Genomic DNA, 17,566 nt, shown 5'->3' with positions numbered 1-17,566 from the left:
TATAAATTTTATGGTTTAGGAATTTAACTTGTAATATATAGAAAGCACTATTTACAATAAATTACAAATATTATAGACAAATTGACTTATACACATGAGACACATAAATTCAAATCTATGAATAATAATATCAATTCTCCTATTTTAATAATCTGTCAAATTATCAAATTGTAAATGATGCATATCTAAAAATTAAAACTTTAAATTTAATTATTTGTATGACATGTTATAAAATATTTTAGAGATATCATTATAGGTTGAAAATACAACATTACAATTGTTCTATAGAATTGAGCTTTAGGAGAAACATACACTATTATATCAGTATATATATATATATATATATAAATTTATATAATTATTAATTTATGATATTATTGGGACCATATTTTATAAGGAGATTTCGAAAAAATTATTATCTTATTATTTTATCGAATATTGTTAATTTTTATACTGGTCCGACTTGGGACCAGCAAAATTTATTAATTTATAGTGTTTATTAATTTATAGAGTATTAATTTATAGAGGTTTTATATAATGACAAGAAATAGTCTAAGGAACACGGCCTAACAAATTAGGGTTTCGACACATAAAAAAATGGAGCAACCAAAAGAGAAGAGGAGAAAAGGCGGCTACCGAAAAAGAAGAAGGCAATTGAAACTGACGTTGCCCTTTCCTGCTGATCTAAACTTAGAAATACTCTTAAGGCTGCCTGCGAGATCTGTTTTGAGATTCCGTTGCGTGTCGAAGCTTTGGCCATCAATCACCACCGATTCATATTTCATCAACTCCTACAAAACTCGCTTCTCAACACTGCGGCCGAGTCTTCTTGTCTGCTTCATAGCAAATGGCAAGCTGTTTGTTTCCTCAATTGCTCAAGATAATCAGAATTCCAAAGAGTCTTCTTACTCTTTTTCTCAGCCTATTTATCGTTACCATATGAAATTCCCACAAGGATCTTGTTACTTCCACCCTACGGAATCTGTACATGGCTTGATCTGTTTTCAAGTATCAGCATCGCCTGTAATTTGAAACCCTAGCAAGAGACAGTTACTAACCTTTCCAAAACCCGATGAGAACTGGTCTCATATAACAATGTTCTTAGGATATGATCCAGTCGAAGGTAAACACAAAGTAATGTGCATACCTTATTCAAGAAGTTCTGAAGTGTGTCGGGTGTTAACATTGGGATCAGCTCAAGAATCCTGGAGAACGGTCAAAACCAACCATAATTATTATTGGGACTACAATACTTTTGGACGATGCATCAAGGGGGTTATATATTACATAGCGGATATATATCATAAGGGTGTTTGGGTTATAATAAGCTTTGATGTCAGATTCGAAAGATTTGGTATGATAGATTTACCAAGGGATATTTATAGGGACATGCTGATTAGTTATGAGGGGAGGTTAGCTGTTGTTGAGAATAAAGGAATCGACTGGAAGAGCAAATTGTGGATTTTGGAGGATGCAGGGAAACAGAAATGGTCAAGAAAAGAATTTCTTGTACCTTTTAGGTACCATCATCATCAAAACGGTGTCGAACTAAAACTAAAAGGTTTTACTTATACTGGTGAGCTTATTTATGTCCCATCCACGTTTCACAAATCAGATTACATTTTATTTTGTGATCCAGTGAGAGAGAGCTTTAGAAGATTCCAATTCAAAGGAATCGCAGATGACGAATCCGGTAATGGAGTTGGAAACGGATATGTGCTCCATTCTTTCCCGAATCATCTTTGAGAGTATCATCTCTTTGTAACAATTTGCTGATTTTTGGTTTGTTTTGTTTTTCCTTTGAAACAGTGACATTAATTTATGCAACTTTATGATTTTTTTAACATCGTTATAATTCTTTCATATAACGATGATAGGAAGCATAGCACAAAACCAAGAAAAAGATCAATTACCAATAGGTAACAAAATTGACTGCTGTAGAACTAATGAGCACCATGGTCCAGGATGAACCATTTCTTGCTATGAACGATTGATCCTTGGTGGCACTATCATCTATGAGGTTGCCTTTGCGATTTCCAGCCACGGTTGTATGTTCTAACCTCCATTCCTCAATCCTCATACGTCTCCAAGATCCTTTGAGTGTCGAAAAAAAAAAAGGAAAGTGCCATGGGTGAGAGATCCCCTGAACCACTTGAGGTTGCTCAATTCAAAGGGATGTGCGGCGGACCAATTCAAAGACAACCTTGGTTTGATTCAGGTTGCTCAGCCCTTTAACTGTCCAGTTATGATAATCTCCTATATATTAACAGAAAAGCACAATTGCAAAAAAACTGACGTGTCAGAACTCAAGACCCTTTTTATCAAATTACTCTCAAAATACCAACTTAATTACAACTTTCTGCCATTGTATTTTATATTAATTTTTATAATTTAAATCCCTAAAAATACCTGATAGGGTTTAATAATATCACTTTTAGGGATATAATAAATTATAAATTTAATACCTGATTGGGTTTAATAATAAAATTATTAGGGTCAAATTAATCATATATTTTATACCGCATATATAGAGGATTGTTAACATAAAATCCATATATAATGATGTAAATTTTTTTAATAATATAGTTTTTTGGGTCTAATGATTTATATATTACGAATATTAAAATTTCAGCATATTGATTTTGTAAAAAAAAACAAACAAGGTCACAACACATTACATAACAGATTATGTGCCTGTTTAATCAACTAATGGTTAATAGAAAACTGTTATTAAAAATTACTAGGATTTATAGTTCAGGATTTACTAGAATTTATCAGAATTTAGATCTATTAATATTAAAAATTTAATACTTAAACAAAATATAACAATTATTCGTTTTTAGTTTTAGATAACAAAAAAAAGTATAAGGAAAAAAAATTATCACCTGAGTAACTTGATTAATGCCCTATATTTTAGGAGCAAATAAATCTTACCGGTGAAATAAATTTAATATTTATTAAACATATGGCTGGATCACTGCAATTATAGTTGGCGAATCAAACAAATATCCTTGATTATAGTTGTTTACAAGATTATAAATAATTATAGTTGTTTACAAGATATGACCTGTTACTATGATTAGCTCCTACAAAAGTAATTTCAGTTTCAAAATGAATTTACCACATTGATAAATATAAAACAGAGTTACTCTAACCGAAAAGGAATCATAAATACCACACTTAATCCTTGATTTTACGTTAAAAAGTTAGAATCAAATCAAATAATCCGAAATCAACTATAACACAAATATAGAAGGTCTTAATATATTTACAGAAACCATTCAACTTGATTTGCGTAATCATATCTCCCAAAAAATCCAAAATCAAATACATAATCATATTCTTTCTAATTTGCTTAATTGGAGGGGTTTTGAAAAACTAAAAAATAAAATCCTAATAGAAATTATTACCCTTATATATTCGTTCTTCCAATCACCATCAAAACCACTGGTTCACCACGTAAACAAAATCACAGTTTACAAGCATTCTATCTTTTAATCTATCATGGCTTCTTTCAATAATGTTTGTGACTTGAAACCTTTTCAAAATATGTGAAAGATCAAGGTGAAGATCATCCGACTGTCCGACTGTGGAAACAATACTCAGCTACCATGGGTAAAACAATTGAAATGATCTTGATATATGCTATTATTAATAATGAGATTGTTTTAAAATTCCCCACTTATATATACTAAACTTTTTATAGTGTTTGAAATTAGAGATTGTTTTAAAATTCCCCACTTATATTATTTCCATTGTTTATATATAGCATAAAACTTTTGTGTTTGTCATCTATTCTATTGCAATACATATGTTTACTGTTTACATTATAAAATTTCTATTTTTTATAATATTTGTATTTTTATTATACCAAATCTTTAAAGAGGGAAAAAATTCAAGCTACGATCGAGAAATTGGCAAAACAAATAATTCAAACAAATTATATAGCAAATACCAAAAATTTTGTTATATAATTTGTTTTTTATTTTTTTTTGACAAAAAAATACTAAACTTATAAAATGATTTTCAGTAGCATAATCCCGCGTGAGGCGCGGGTCCTCTACCTAGTTTAGCTTTTATTTAAGAAGACTCAGCCAATGAATAGACTCGCCTACTATGCAATATAACCTGGTTCATAACCAGTTGGTCTAAGTTCTTTATAATATAAAGTTGAAAGAAGTTATAAAAAAATATGAACTGCTCCAAGATTACGCATATACCTTAGTGATCAACACGACACAAAAGCCATTAAATTTTAGATGCAATATACCCAACCCTATGATCACTTCGCCACAAATTTAAACATTACATGAGCTCTTTGCTCATGTGCCAGAACATAATAACTCTGGGTACGTAATCATCAACGACTTTGATAATCATTAATTAGTTGCTTCACATGTTTTTTATTTTGGTGTTATTTTACGCATGTTCTGCATATGTATCTCATTTTACAGAATCCCTAGTTATATGTAAATAAAGATCAATATGTTGTTTACTCAGTATAATACAAAAACAGTCTTTAAACAAACTGGATGATGCATAAGGGGAGACTTGCAAAATTAGAAGACATCACCCGAAAAGTCCCACTTACCAAAACTATAATCTCCTATCTCCCTCTCTATTCTTCATGCTCCTATTTCATTTAAGCTAATATGAAAATCCGATTTTACCCTTTAATTTATTTTACCCGATTGAATTGATTTAGTTTTTCATTATTTAAATATTGAATTAACAAAAAAAAAAATTAAAATGCGAAACAGAAAAAAAACAATCGAGTGAGCTTGCTGCTCAACGTCGTTGATTCCGCCGCTGGCGATTCTTCGTCGGAGCTCTCTATTACCGCCATGTCATCACATTTTTGAGTCGAATCAAGCTCTCCTTCATAATGCAAGTGCATTCTTCAACAAACATAAGAATAATTGAATTAGATTATGTTTTGGAATTTTAAAATTTAGATTGGATTTTGCTTGATATGCTTAGCAAATTGGTTTTTTTTACCATGGTTTATGGACCGACTAAGCTATTAGTTGATAAGAAATGGATCTTACGGTTGAATTGCAGTGAATTGTAGAGATTAGAACAAGCTCCTAGATTCGATTTTGAGTTATCGCGATTGGTAAAACTGGTAATACTAGTAAAACTGGTAAAATTGGTAAAACTAATTAATGTAGTACAACCAATAAAACTAGTAGTATTACTAATTTATTTATTTTTGAATTTGTTTGGCATGATACAATGTACGAAAAAGTCAACATACATTTGAAGTGTGGAGGTCGCATGTACAATATAATAGACAAGAGTGATATAAAATTGTAAAACTGGCTGGTAGGATTCTAAATACAGAGATTTTCTCGATTAGAAGGCACAACAAGATGCACACATGCTCAAGCACTCCAATGGTTGTTATTTGGAGATTCTTTTAATTTTTGTGTTTGATTCATGTAGTACTACTTGCTCATGTCACAATAATCATGAAAATTAATTTAAAGTCTAGTACTGTTTGATTTTTCATTCAAAAGATGTGTCTATACTGGGAAAACTGGTTAAACTAAACTAAATGGTAAAACTGGAATAATTGGTAAAAACTGGTAAAACTGTATTAAAAAATGAAAATAATCGAATTAAGAATTGATAAAAAAAACTAACAATGAATGTTTATATGTTAACTAAGGATGAATAATGTTTAAATGTTTCTATAATGAATAATTATAATTTTGAATTGTTATGAAAGAGGCTAAACAATTGTTTCCTTATACATTTAAGATCACTTTGTAAATAATAACCAAGTTAGAATGACAAAGTTATGAAATTGAAGTTTTATAACATATGAATGCATAAGAAACTCATAATTATAGGTTGATAGAGTTTAATGAACTGTAAAACTAAAAAAAATAATTATAAGATTAGGTAAAACTAATTTAATTGAACAAAACTTAAAAGTAGAACTATGGGCAATATTGGGGATACTGATAACTTGGTATAACTATAGTGTGAACACACTTTTCTTGCACACGTGGCTACCCACATGTTTATTTTCTTCTCTTCTCGTCCTCGTTTTTTCCATCCACTCATTATCTTCTCTTTTCTCTTATTATTTTCACTCTCTTCTCTCTCTATTCATTCCCGTCCTTCTCATTCTCGATCAATCTCCAAGTTTGCTCTTTTTTCATTTCTCTTGTCAAAAGATAGAAGCTTTTGAGACGGACTAATACTATGCTGATCATTTGTTTTGTATGAATTCTCTATGTACTCGTCCTTTGTTGTGTATGAATTCTTCATCCAAAATCAAAACGAGACAATTTATTTTTACCAAATTTTACCAAGTTTTCCAAAATCAAAACGAGAAAACTTATTTTTACCAAGTTTTACCAAGTTCTCCAAAATCAAAACAAGTCAAATTACTTTTACCAAGTTCTCCAAAATAAAAAGATACATCTTTTACAATGAATCAAAATCAAAATGAGTCAACTACAAATACACCATTTACAACAAACTTCTTTAATGTGACACCTTGTAGACACCTTAATCTTCTTGTTATACTCCACCGGCAGAAAGTACATTCTCAGAGGTTGTAGTGCTATCAATTCATCATCAAATTCCTGTAACACACCGTTTTATCAAATATTACCAACTTATACCCAGAGATATAGTTCTACCTATATATACCAGTTTTTCGAAAAATATGGTTCTACCTAGTTATACTAGTTTTCCAATAAACATAGTTCTACCTAGTTATACCTTTTTATCCCTTCTTTCGACTTCCTCACCATCTCCATCACCAACCGGAGTGAGAGACACCCTCTCATCTTCGATCTCCTTATCTTCTTCATTCATTCGGAGTTCCTCCGATTCAACATGTGTGGAGGTGGCCGCCCAATCCAAACCTTCTTCGTTTTGAGTATTTAGAACAAAATTTCTTTTCTTATGTCTCGTCCATTTTGTCTTTGCTATAATTTTGAGAAATCCTTATTTTTGAGGAAAGATCGATAACGGAACCCTAATTTTTCAAGAACATAGGGGAATAGAGTTGAGAAGTTCTCGAGGGGAATAATCCTGAGAAAAGAAGATTGCATTGCCAAAAAAAAAACTAAGGAAAATAGAAATCGGGTGGGAGAAAACACTCAGGTATTTTATGTATTTTTTGATTTATTCTTAGGATAAGACTGTAATTTTGTTTGTTTTCGATTTAAAAATAATTCGAAAAGAAAATGATTTTAGAAGGGGGAGTTTTGAGATTTTCATATCAGTTTTAGGGACTTCTGAGACGATTTCTCCAAAATTAGACTACAAACTTGAGTCAATTGCAATGTTAGACCCCTCTTTTTCTCTCTCCAACATCTGCCACTTTCTCCCTAATAAATCCTTGTCCATTCATTGTATTCACAGAAATGCCATTATTTCTGATTTAGTTGAATTTCTTGCGAAAATGTTTATTACATCCATATCCTCATCTTCTTCTTTTATTTACGGTTGTGCATCAATTTTCCAACAACCATGAACAACCAAATTTGAAGCTGTTAAAGCTTCAACAACCTGAATTTGTAAGCTTAAATAACACCCAATGCTATGAGAACTTCATTTTCTTCCATCTCCTCTCCATTTTAATCCAAGAAAATTTGCAAGTGCATTCATCTTGTTATATGTCATGATTCTTGGATAGTGATTAAATTGGTGCTGGGTTTCTTCCGTGGTGACTAAAGACGACGTCCTCGGTGCTTGACATTGTGAAACAACCACCGATAAGGTTATTTTCCGGTAGATTTCGTGATTTTCCTTGATTTTCTTGCGAAATTAGACTTCATTTGTTAGTCTAACCGTCATAATATCATGTAAAGTCTACTATGTGGTCAATTTTGCAATTAAAAATTTATCGAGTTTTGAGCTCGTAGACTGAAATTTCAGTCTCCTTAATTTTATTTGAAAACAAAAATATATGGTTCATACTGCATTATAATCTTTCTGTCAGATACTTCGTTTGCAGTCTACTAAGGTGTATTTTTGCAATTGACCAAATTCTTGACTTTTTAGTTATGACTGCCGAACGAAGTCTTCTTCCAATAATAAAAGAGTAGACTTTTATAGTGGCTATTTTTGAATTTGACCAAAATATAAAAACATTGACCGTAATATTATTGATATAAAATTAAGTAGTTGACTGCAAAGAAGTCTACTAGTTAAAAAATTAAAATGTTGGTCAACCCCAAAAATAACCACGACAGACTGCAAACGAAGTCAACATTCCTGGAAACTTCGTACGTAGTCTACTTGGCGAAAGCCAAACTTGGTCAATTGCAAAACTAACCACAACGAAATTTACTTTTTCTTTCCTTTAGTCTGAGGACGAGCGAGAGAAGTGTACAAGGACTGTTTACTGTACTAACATTGGCAAAATGGTAAAACTTATCGAATTTAGTCTGGTGATTTTCTAATCGCTTGTTTCCATTCATGAATTTTGATTATAGTATTTATCCCTCATTTATGAACATTATTTGTATGCTATGAGTCTTTGCGTGTATTTTCAGGCAGAAAGTGCAGTTTGATCAAACGACTCGGTTTCAAGACCTTGGATTAAGAAGAAAGGACAGTTGATTTCCTTAACCGGTTTGCTGGGGCTGTCTACTGTACTTTATTTGTTTATAAGTTCAAGTTAAATCAACAATAAGCAGTTCAATTGTGTGATGAAAAGACCTTCCAACTTATTTATACTGATATGAGTTTATGAGATGAGTGATTCCATCAACCAAAGAAACATTCAAACGGTTTTGCTTTCTTACATCAGAAAAGATTCATCTTAGCAGAGTAACGGCATTAGAGCAAAGCATTGGTTCTTGTTACTTACTACATCATTAGGACTTGTTCACTTCTTTCCACGAAGCTTAGCTCCAAGTGCTCTCTCCAACTTAGAAAGGAATTGTTGGTTCGGTATTGCTTTGCCAGACTCACACTCTTGAATCACTTGTGGCTTCGCATTGATGATCTACACAAAGAGTTTAGCTCTGTCATGAACCAAGTTACATACAAGGGGTAATAGCAAGAGACATATAGAGAGATAAGGATAAAAAAACCTGAGCAAGTTGGAACTGGGTTAGCTTCGTATCTGTTCGAGCTTGCATAATGGCTTTCTTTAGCTCAGTGGGCACACGTTCATCTGGATTTCACAATTTCATAAATCAATACATGAAGCTCTATCATCAAGATAAAACATCAATACATAAAAGGTTACTCATAGCTAAAACTCAGGTAATACAACAGAAAGAACAAAACTCTACGATTCTAACTCATGCCAGGACAAACATAAAACCTCATTTTCCCAGATTACAGAGCCTGAGACTACCACTATCTAATCTATATAGCCATTAGGAAAATCAATTCACCAAAAGCAAATGATTAAAAAATAATACTTACGAGTAAGGTTCTCGGTGTCATCATCAAGCCTTTTGGTGTTGAGAGATGTGCCACTTGATGCAGCCTTGTTGGTTCCAGCATTGGCTAAATCCAAACAAGACACTCAAAATCAAATGTTAGATGGAAGCCATAACTGGAAATCGCACATAGTTAAGCTATTGAACTAATATGAACAACAACTAAACCAGCAATACAAAGACATCGGAAATTTCAATTGAAAATCACAATAACCCGAAGGCGTTGAAAGCTAGTTACATCTATTGAAGCTTAATCAAGAACCAAAACCGCAACTCAAAGGCTCCAATAGCAAAATTAAGGAAATAATCTAGAGAGAGACCTTAGCAAGCTCTAAGATAACATCAAAACCAGAACTAAGACAATGAATCAACCAGGTGGAGAGAGAAGAAAGAAGAATCGAACATTTTCTGAAGGTCTCGATATCGGCGCCGGATCGACGAGCGGCGTTAACAGTTTTCTCGTCACGCTTGGCGGCGGAGTTAGGGGATTTCTTACGGATACGACGGGCTCCCAATCCTGAGTAAGAAAATGGCGTTAACAGTTTTCTCGTCACGCTTGGCGGCGGAGAGAGAGAGATAGAGTGAGAAGAAAATTCTAACAATCAACAAAGCCTCTGACAATCATTAATACACTAAGGCCATCTCCAACCATACCCATTTTCATTTTAGTGCTGAAATAACACTATATTTGGTGTATTTTTAACACTAAATAAAATTTCATCTCCGACCACAACACCAAATATTACACTAAAAATACTATTCTATATTATTATATTATTAAAATAAAGATGTTCTGAATTATATAATAATTTTTATTTATTAATTAATATAAAATTACAAAGGATAAAATAAAAATAATAAAAACAAATTACATCATATTAATTTTCAGAATTAATATACTCCCTCATTTTTTTCTTGTCAATATTTGACTAGTTAAACCAAGCGAAGATGTTACTAACTCAATATGAAACATACAAAAGGGGATTCAAATTCGATCATGTCTGGCCTATCCTTAAAGGCATTGAGAAGTTTGCCAATAAGAACACTAAGACGAACACTTCATTCCAAGAAGAAGGTCGTGATGTTTTGTCATATATATTAGTTTATTTGATTATTAATTTATGATATTGATGGAATCATATTTTTACATAGGATTTCTAAAAAAAATATTATCTTATTATTTTATTGAAATGTGTCAATTTTTACACCATCCTAATTTGGGACCGGAAGAATTTATTAATTTATAGCGAGTATTAATTTAAAGAGTATTAATTTATAAAGGTTCTACTGTATTATTATCGATATCTTTAAGGATATTGTATAAAATATAATTACACTATTATAGGATTTATTCATTTAAGATTTTCCAAAAAAATCGCAATGCTAATTAAATTTGTTTCCTCTTTTTGTGCTACTGGATCGATTCGTTTAAGCGATTTCTTTCACATTTTCATAAGATAATCAATTATTCTAATTATTTACTAAAAATAGCAAAACGTTATGTAATCGTTGATAGTATAAATCTTGCATCCAATCAATTCAATAATTAACTCATATAAAAAATATTTTCACAATCCCGGTGATCTTGTGTATTTTAGTGTTAAAAATATTCTTTTGTAAATCAAAAAAACAAGTCCACCCCAAATTTTAAAATCTATATATACCCTCCCACTACTAGATCTCTCATTACCGGATCACATTCATGATTGTAAGCCTTCTTAATATTTTTAGCCTTTTTAATATTCATGTAGATATTTTTATTTCCAACATTGGTTTTTTTCCTCTGAGGTTATCATGATGTGGGTACATGACCATGAAATCATTCTTTATTAAATTTATAAGGTATGACTAATCTTATGATCTAGATTTTTTTTCTAATTAATGGAAAAATATGTGACTAATCTTATAAGATTTGCAGATGTTTCGATTGCTTCATTGACCAACATATCGTTGTTTAAATGGCTTCATGTACCTATTCAACGTGATTTTCCATCTTTTTCTTTGGTAAAAGATTACTGCACTCTCTTAATATACTTTACTTATTAGACAATCACAAATGTAACAATTGATATAATTCCACGTAATTAATCTTTGCAAGAATCAAAATAGTACACTACATAGAAACAAGAATAGTCATTCCTTTGATCTGTCACTAAGGCCAAGATTGGTGAAGAGAGAGACGGGTCAGTTCATTTTTCAAACTTATTATACTGAGAAAAAATAATTATTATTATAATGAGATTTGTATTTTTTTTTTCTCTTGTGCGGGAAAAACCTCAAAGTAATGTGGGACAACCTTCAAATGAAGAAGATGATGGCACGTGAGCATATGAGATTATGTAGATCTTTTGGAGGCACTACGTTTTATTTTAGATTTATCAATTATATCCCATATTTATTTATATCTTTAACAACAAAATATAAATAATTTAGATATGCAGAAATAGGATATCTAAAACAAAATTTAACATGTTTTTTTTCCATTGTTTCCTATTTTTCTGTTATGTGATTGATTCCTATAATTGAGTTTTAGATATACAATTTCAGTTTCTTTTGAGATATTTTCTCCTCAAAAATCTCTATTATTTTTCTTTGTTAAGTTTGTGATATTAAATCTTAATTATTTTATTATAATAATATTGTAATCAGCATTTCTTAAAAGTAATATTAAATAGGATTTCTTTATTTTTTATTATCTTCAAATAATTATTAAACATTAATTTAAAAATATTACGAGTTTCCAAAATAAATTTTATACTAAACAAATTTTAAAGATATTTTAAAATTAACCCGATTATTCATTTTCATCTGCAATCTCATTTTTTAATTATTAAAAAGAGTTACTTTAATTCTTTTTTTTAAACGAATATACAAGACCTCCATAAAACTCAAAAATTAATTTACTGTAAAACAATCGGCCAAAATATCTCTACCTTTGTAAAGAAACATTTAAATTGTAAATTAAAGGAAAATCAAATCGCTTGTGGAAATAACCATAGAGTTACATTACTCTTCCAAAATATGGTTTTGTTTAACCAAAATTTACAAACATATAATCTTAACAATATTAAAACAGAAAACAGTTTTTTTTGATGAAAAAAAAACACATGTCTTCTATAAAAATCCTTTGAATTTTGTGAAAAGCATTGACAAAGAAATTTCGAATGTTTTGGATAAATTCACCAAAAAAAAAAAAAAAAACCCTTTTCTGTTTTATGGTATAAGATTAAGACCTTAAATGGTAGCAGTTTTTAACATTGTTTTTGTTTTCCAAAATCCATTAATTTATCCAATCAAGATTATAGAAATAGAAAAGGAAACTTTCAATAAAAATAAGCAAACGTAACGAGATAATACCACTGATATGAAAAATATTTTAATATATCTTTTAGCTATTTAATGATAATTCTACTTTTTTTATTCTGAAATTAATAATAACAAAAATTCACATTTAATGAAAATTTTGCTAATTAAGTACATATACTTTAAGATACAATAATTAGATTTTGAGAAAAGTAAGTATATTTATGGTATTTTCGAGAAATAGTATATGTAAACTGAAACATGTAAATTCGAATGATGAAAAACAATATATTGAATTTTTTTTAAAGGATATAGATTTTAGATAAAAGTACGAAATCAAAAAAAAAAAAAGGTAGATAAATTCAAGTGTCAAGATTTCACTGATTTAGATAAGGATTGACTATGCGACATGTAATTAATGACTTTGGAATGGACACTTTGAAAATTTTTGTATTTTTGAAAAATCATTATATAGTTTTTGAAAATTATAGTTTTTGGATAATTTCAACTAACTAAAAAAAATATTTAATGGAGAAATCAGATATCCCGTCTAAATTTCTTACCCAATCTCTTTTAGTAAATATTGTTTAGCGAGTAATTATTTAAAAGAGAACGAACATAAAACAAAAAATTCTGATGGATACGGGATGAGACGGGTCGAGAGGGGATTGGACAGGACTGGACGTGATTCTTTTTCCGAAGTAAATACGTATAGGTTTAATTTTTAAAAAAATTTACATGAAAATAACGCATTTGTGCTATAACACCCAAGTTAATATAATTATTAGTCATTTTACGAATTTAAAATTTGTATGAAATATTTTGTTCCGTGCTGTAGCACGGGTTACTACCTTGAGACGGGTATATTGAGAATTTTGGATATTTTTGAAAATATTTTGAGAGTTTTTGAGAATTATAATTTCTACTAACAATATAAATTAAACATACAAATGGAGAATACATGTATTTCATCTAAATTTCTTAGCCAAAATTTATTAATAGCATTATTATGTTGATAATTATTTAAAATAAAATGGTTATGGGACATAAAATTTCTAATGGAATGGATCGGGACGGGATGGAATGGGACTGGACGAGATTTAACACCCTCTAACAAAATTACTTTAATATTTTCAACAAACACGAGCTGTCTTTGATTATTATGGATGGATCGCAAAAATAGTATATTTTCCAGCTGATGAAGATGATGATCATGTTTATTTTTGGTACAGGTTGCGGTATTTTACATTTACACCACAATATTCACAAAACACCATAAAAGACTTGCCAACTAATTTTTATGGAAAAATACTACTATTATACAATTAAAATTTTCCAACCGAAAAGAGTTTATTATTTGACTAAATATATGTTTTATGAGTGTTTTTTTGGAGTAATTTAATTTACTAATTAAGAACATATACTTTAAAGATAATAATTAAATTTTGAGAAAATTCCAGTATATGTGAATTGAAACGGGTAAATTCGAATAATGAAAAATAATATATTGAATACTTTTTTTGAAAAAGGGAACATAATTTTTAGATTAAAGTACAAAATCAAAAATATAGGTAGATAAAATCAAGTATCAAGCTTTCACTAATTTGGATAAAGATTGATTATACGAAACTTTGTAAATTTTGCTATTTTTGAAAAAAATTATATAGTTTTTGAAAATTTTATTTTTTGATAATCTCAACTAACTAAATAAATTAAATCAACGGAGCACTCTGGTATCTCGTCTAAATTTCTTACCCAGTCTCTTTTAATAGATATAGGCTAACGAGTAATTATTTAAAAGAGAACGAAAATAAGACAAAAAATTCTGATGGATACGGGACGAGACGGAAAGAGACTGGATGAGACAAGACGAGATTAGATAGGATGAAACGGGACAAAAGGAGATGAGTTAGCAAAAGAGAGGATTGGACGAGACTGGGAAATGAAAGGATGAGACGAAACCTTAAATGAGAGGATGGGACGGGAATTTGTTTTTAATTTAAATGAAAACTAACGCACATGTGCTATAGCACCTGTGGTAATATAATTTTAATCATTTTATGAATTCAAAATTTTTATGAAAATATTTTGTCCCGTGCTGTAGCACGGGTTACTACCTAGTTTTTAATTAAAATTAAACTATAATTAAGGAGTAGAGATATTGTTATGTCTTCTAGTTGACGTTAATTTGCAGTCGACCTTAAAGAAATCTATTGCAGACTTCCTCCGGGTTACATCTGTCATTTCGGCTTCTGTTTTTTTGTTTGGACGTTAGGGAGTTAACTGTAATTTCGGTACCCTTAGTGGTAATTTATCTCAAATATTGAATGCAATTGTCCCATGCATAAGATCCAAAAAGGAGCCTTTAGTGTCTTTAATCATATACCTTTTTTTAGTCATTATACCCAAAACAAAAAAGATATGTCAATTTTTTGTTCTACTTTGCCTATATTGTATTAAATTACAATACAAAATCTAGCGCAACTATTGAGTTGTTCAATTTCAAATACGTCTAATCTATTAAAAATTAAAATGGACATACATTTTTTTTCTTTTTCTAATCTGTGAAGAGAGTTCATAAGAAAATAACTGATACAGGTTTTTGGTCTCTAGGATCGCTGATCAACATTACATCCTTTATTCTTTGATATATGCAACCAACATGAATATATATAAATATATCTTTGGAAGTAAACAAACATAATAAATGTAATAAGTCTCCATAGAAATCAAATGAGAAAAACAAGTGTAACAGCCGTGGGACTTCATCTAGTGACTATATAATAGCAAAGCGAACCAAACATAATGGGGGTGGTTTAGAACGAGATACACACAAAATACCACACATAAAACAGGGTACCACATAGCCACACATCGCAACCAACAATGGCACCCACAATTGCTAGAAGGCCACCAGTCATCCCCAAAAAATCGACCATACTCTTAGTTAGCGTCAATAAAAGCATCCCAATTTTCTTCTTTCTTACCGAATCAACCAATTCCGATCCTCAACCTTGGATTCATTCCCTTCCGCACAAAACCAAGAAATCAGCAAACTCGGTATGCTCATATCCAGCTTCGGATATGAGCATACATCGTCCAGTTTCAACAAATAGCTAATCCTACTTCGATATTCATCACTCCATCATCTTTCCTCTCTTTTTAACATGATTTCATGAAGAGTACAGTACATCTCTTCTATAACTCCTGCATAAATTCAAAATTAAACATTGTTGTCCTTTTGACTGTCCATCTTCACATCGTTCTCCACCATTTCACGTTCTAGCTTCTTGACCATATCCTTGAGCTGACCGTGAGACTAATCATCGAGTTTGATCAACACAAGCTAACCTCCCCTCATAAGTCATGAACACATCCTTAGTAATATTCTCTGATGGTAATTGCATCATATTGAATTGTTCATATCTTGAAATCCATTTTTTCTTTCTTTATTTTTTTTTCTAAAAAAATCACCAATAATCTCTTTGAATCTCACCAAATCAGAGTTTTTGTTTCCTTTCTTAAAGATAAAATATCTAACAATTCCACCAAATATCCTAAAAACTCTTTCTATAGATGAAGCAACAAAAAGAAAAGAAGAGAAACGGCTCCAAATTAACTTGGTCCTTTCCTACGGATCTAATCTCAGAGATACTTTTAAGGCTGCCTGAGAAATCTATTGCGAGGATTCGTTGCGTGTCAAAGCTTTGGTTATCAATCACCACCACCGATCCATATTTCATCAAGTTGTTCGAAACTCGGTACCCACGGCCGTGTGTTTTGGTTTGCTACATTGAACAAGACAAGTTGTTTGTTTCCTCGATTCCGCAACATCAACATTCACTTCGGAAGTCTAAAAGGTTTTATTACTCTCGTCCTGAGCCTATTGATCTTTATCATTTCAAATTCCCATTAAATTATAACTTTCACTTACCCCCTACGGAATCTGTCCAAGGCTTGTTCTGCTTTCAAGAATCAGCAACCCCGATAGTTTGTAACCCTAGCACGAGAGAGATCTTACCTTTACCCAAACCTAGAATGACCTGGAAGAATATAACAGTTTTTAGGATACGATCCGGTTGGAGGTAAACACAAAGTAATGTGCATGCCTTATAGAAGAAGTTCTGATGTGTGTCGTGTGTTAACATTGGGATCTGCTAAAAAATTATGGAAAACAGTCAAAACTGAATATATGCATCGTTCTGACTGTGATACTTATGGGAGGTGCATCAAGGGAGTTGTATATTATATAGCCTATGTTTATCGTACCAGTGTTTGGGTTATAATGAGCTTTGATGTCAGATCTGAAAAGTTTGGTATGATTCAATTACCATCGGATGTGGATGTTCATAAGTGTCCTCTCATAGCTTATGAGGGGAGTTTAGCATTTGTTAGAACAGAAGATATTAAACCCGAAAATGGAAATCATGAACATATTATTCGAGAAGATATTAAATAAATGTTAATATTGGTTTAGAAAGTTTAGTATTGACCAATGTATAAATATATATAGTTTACATTTATCCTTATCTTAGTTTAGGAAACTCATCTCTATATAAGAGGATGTATCTTGTACAATTACAATCATGAGAGTCTAATATAATTCTTCCTTTTAACACATTATGTGTCTTTACTCTCATCAAATCTATCATGGTATCAGAGCCAAAATTCTTGATGTGGTTTATGGTTCCGTTACGTTAGCTTTCCCAAAGAAAAAAAAAAATTATGTTTCTTCTCTTCTTTTATTTTGACCTTCCTCCATCGCTTCTTCTTTTAACGTTGGAGTTTTTCTTTCTTTTTGTTCTAATTGTGAGTTGGTAATGAGATTTATCCAAACTTCA

At 30.8% G+C, this 17,566-nt stretch overlaps 3 pseudogenes; 2 read left to right on the top strand and 1 right to left on the bottom strand.

Annotated features, from left to right (window-relative positions):
• Positions 598–1,746, top strand: LOC104779193 (annotated as a pseudogene).
• On the bottom strand, positions 8,672–9,945 carry LOC104779192 (annotated as a pseudogene).
• Positions 16,302–17,184, top strand: LOC109130731 (annotated as a pseudogene).

Source organism: Camelina sativa, chromosome 3 (genome assembly GCF_000633955.1).
Source record: "Camelina sativa cultivar DH55 chromosome 3, Cs, whole genome shotgun sequence".
Classification (NCBI taxonomy): domain Eukaryota; kingdom Viridiplantae; phylum Streptophyta; class Magnoliopsida; order Brassicales; family Brassicaceae; genus Camelina; species Camelina sativa.
Note: the sequence above shows the minus strand (reverse complement) of the source record. Positions and strands in the feature narration are given on the sequence as shown.